Below are 3,915 nucleotides of genomic sequence, written 5' to 3'. Positions count from 1 at the left end.
AGGGAGGGGTGGATGGATGGATGGAGGGAGGGGTGGATGGATGGATGAAGGGATGGATGGATGGATGGATTGATGGAGGGATGGATGGATGGATGCAGGGATGGATGGATGGATGGATGGATGGATGGATGGAGGTGCCGGGGATGTAGAGGCAGATCAGAAACCTGACAGACAGGTTTCCATCTCCTGGAGAGAAATCCCCTGGGACCAGCAGGGCTCACACAACCCTGGGGAAAACCAGTTTTTGCCCTCCAGCCCCTCTGATATCCCTGTTCCTGCAGCCACATCCCCAGGAGCCACAGCCACAGGCAGGTGGGGAGGGGGATGTCCCATCCCACCCATTCCCAGGAGATGAAACATCTCCTCTGGGGAGCTGCAAAGGCCCCCTGGGCTCTGGCCCTGCCTGTGGGAGGTTCCCAGAGCCCCCAGCTCGGCACAGGCAGGAACAGCCAGGGCAGGAGCCCCTGTGCCAGGGATGTGGTGCAGCAGTGACTGCTCCCAGGGTGGGACATTCTGGATGGATCCTGTTGGAGGACATGGAGCTGATGTTTAAAAAAGGCTTCGTGTTTAAAAAAAAACCCAACCCTGAGGCTGTGGTGTCTAACACCTGCAATATTGACCTTTTCCTCTAGCAGAGATGGAAAAGGCCCTTCACTGCAAGATCCAAAGGAGGAATAAAGCAGGCACTGCCTCTCCCAGGGCTCTGCCGAGGTCGGGTCACAGCCCTGCTGTAGGACCAGGACCAGCTCCAGGAGCTCAGGAGCAGCCTCTGCTTTCCAGGGCAGGGACTGCCCCTGCCTGGCAGGGACAGGACTGGGCACTGCTGTGGGACAAACAATGTGCCCTGGAAGCTGGCAGGATGGATGGAGGAGGGATGGAGGAATCCCCTGGGACCAGCAGTGCTCAGACAACCCCAGTGAAAACCACCCAGCCCCCCCAGTGGCCAGGGCAGCTTTCCCAGCTGTGTTCCCACTCCAGCAGGGTTGTTAAAGCCCGTTTGCTTTACAGGGACATCATGAAAGCAGAAAATTATCAACAGGCCAAGTAAAATTCCCTTTTTCTCTCAGCTAATCACGCTTCCCATGGTGTTTCCAGGTTTGTTCCTGCCTCCCATGGGTGAGCTGCTCCTGCCAGGGAAGATCCCAGGGTCTGACCAAGCTCTGTCTGTACACAGGGAGCTCAGGCAAAACATCTTCCCACTTCATCCCATGTGGAGCCACAGGATGCAGAGCTCTCCTCACCCTTTCCAGGACCTTTCAACACCCTTTTCCCGCAGCAGGGAGGGACCAGGAGTGTTTTTGCCTCCACATGTTTCGCTCAGAGCAGTTCCCTGCTGAGCTGCAAAGCCTCCACCTCCATCCCGCAGTTTAACCCAGGCAGATGGAGGAAAGAGATTCCCAGAGGCAAATTCTTTCCTAATCCCTTGAACCCCCCCCAAATCCCAGTTTTTCCCTTGCCCTGAGACTGATAAAAGTGTCTCTGGGAGGGGGGAAACATGATCTGGCTGTAAGAGCTGCTGCTGGAAGGGCTGGGGAGGGCAGGGGAGCAGCTTCCAGGCTAAATATTGACTCCTGGCTTTGATGACACAGCCTCTCTTCCCTGGCTTTCCAGCTTTCCACTGGCCTTGGAGTTACACAGAGCACCAGCCAGCCCCAAGGCTCTGCTGTGCCCTCCCTGTGGATCATGGGCCTGGAGAGCATCTGGGATCAGTTCTGCTGCAGGAACTCACACCTGGGCCCTCCCTGCAGCTCCAGGGATTGGGTTCACCTGGAAAACACAGCCAAGAGGGTCCTCTGACTCCTCTCCTGGGTTTGAGAGGGGCTGGGACTGGGCAGGGAGAAGCTCTGTGGGCAGGGGCCATCCCAGGCCAGGCCTGGGTTTAATGAACCCCAGCTTGGAGCATCCACAGGGCAGGAGGAAACCTCAGCTGCGCCAGGAGAGGCTCAGGTGGGACAGCAGCAGGAATTTCTTCCTGGAAAGGGTGCTCAGGCATTGGAAGGGGCTGCCCAAGGAGGGGTTGGAGCCACAGTCCCTGAGGTGGCCAAGGAAGGACTGGATGTGGCACTGGGTGCTCTGGGCTGGGGGACAAGGTGGTGTTTGCTCAAAGGTTGCACTCGATGATCCTGGAGGTCTTTTTTCAACCTCTGTGACTCTGTGACCTTCGAGGATCTTCTTCCTCCTACCCCTTTAACCATGGTGGGAATGCAAGTCAGGCAAACTGTGGCTCAGGGGGCCCCCTGCCCATGGAGCAGGTTGGGAGGACCCCCCAGCACGGGGTCTGCAGGAGCCTGGAGCTGCAGCCCAAGCACCAGCTGAGCACATTCCTGCAGCTGAGGATGGCAGAGGTGATCACACCATCAGAGGAACACCCTCCCATGGCACCTCTGGCAGGTGGTCCAGGCAGGCCGAGCTGTGCTGCAGCATCCCCTCGTTTCCATGGCAACGCTCATTATTTATCCTCCCACCAGGACATCATCTCCTTTCTCCCTGTTTTTATAACTCGAAGTTAAAAGGCAATCAGAGAGGCATAAAATTAGTCATGGATTATTTTCAGCACAGGTTGGTTCTGGGGATGAGTTTTCCTGCTCTCCATGAGATTTCCCCCTCTCCCCAGAGCTCCCAGAGCTGGGGCAGCCCCAGCCCAGGTCTGTGTGCTCCTGCCAGGGGTGTGAGGGGGACAGAAGCTCCAGCTGGATGTGCAGGTGGGCTTCCTGCTGCTCTTCCCTTTGGATTTCACCCCTGGCTCCAGCAGAACTTGCCTGACCCAGTTCCCAAGGCTTGGGAATCCAAAACACCTTCCAGCCCTTGGAAGGAGCATTTCCCCTTCAGCCCCTCCCGAGGGCAGGGCTGGGTTCCTGGCCTGGTTTTAGGGATGGGATTTGGATGTTGCCTGTTAAAGCAGATGCCCTGGGCACAGCACAGCTCCAGCCCCAGCCCCAGCAGGGGCTGTGTCACCCCCAGGCTGCAGCATCCCACCCATCCAGGGGTGCCCAGTGAGGGTCTGGGAAGGTGCTGGCACCAAATCCCTGCTGGAGGAGCACGTGGAGCTTCCTGCCTCTGAGCCCTCCTCCCTCCCCTCGGGTGTGGTTGGGATGTGATGGGAGAGGGGCTGGGGCTGGAGGAGAGGATCCCACAAACACCATTTCTCAGGGAAATCAGGTGGAAGAACATCCTGATTCCTTGCACAGCCCAAACCCCAAAGGCAGGGGTGTCCCCAGGGCAACCTGGCCACAGCCCAGTGCTGACAAGGATATTCTGCTGAACCAAAATTCCTCTTTCAGCTGGATCCAGCCTCCATCAGCTCTTCCCACCCTGGAGGGATGGGAATTGTGCAATGGCTGTGCTGACACACAGCTGCTGCCTCCTTCCCCCGAGGTACCAACACATCCAGCAGGGAGATTATTCCTGTGGGACTGCAGGAACCACAGACCTTTCTGAGCACTGGGGTTATTAAGAAGCACCTGGGAAGTTACAGGAAGGGAAGAGACATCTTCCCTGTGCCAGCTGAGCTTCTCCTGTCAAATCCCCATCTGTCAGCACGGCAGATTGTAGATACGAGGAGATGAGCAACCTCCTCGAGGAGCTGCAGATAATTGAGAGCCTGGAGCATTTTGGAAGCTGGATCTTCCTGTGGCTTCCCATCACCAGGTGTTGCAGTGGGAACAGGGAGCACTGCCCATGTTGGAGGGAGCCGGGGAGAGAGATGGAGCCAATACCCACAGCTGGCACCTGGCCGGGCTCTGCCGTGCCCTCCCTGTGGATCATGGGGCTGGAGAGCATCTGGGACCAGTTCTGCTGCAGGAACTCACACCTGGGCCCTCCCTGCAGCTCCAGGGATTTGGTTCACCTGGAAAACACAGCCAAGGGGGTCCTCTGACTCCTCTCCTGGGTTCTTCCTCCTGGGACAGCAGCAGG

This window comes from Neopelma chrysocephalum, unplaced genomic scaffold (assembly GCF_003984885.1).
Source record: "Neopelma chrysocephalum unplaced genomic scaffold, ASM398488v2 Primary Assembly neopelma1_201, whole genome shotgun sequence".
Taxonomy (NCBI): Eukaryota; Metazoa; Chordata; class Aves; order Passeriformes; family Pipridae; genus Neopelma; species Neopelma chrysocephalum.
This window is presented reverse-complemented; position numbering follows the sequence as displayed.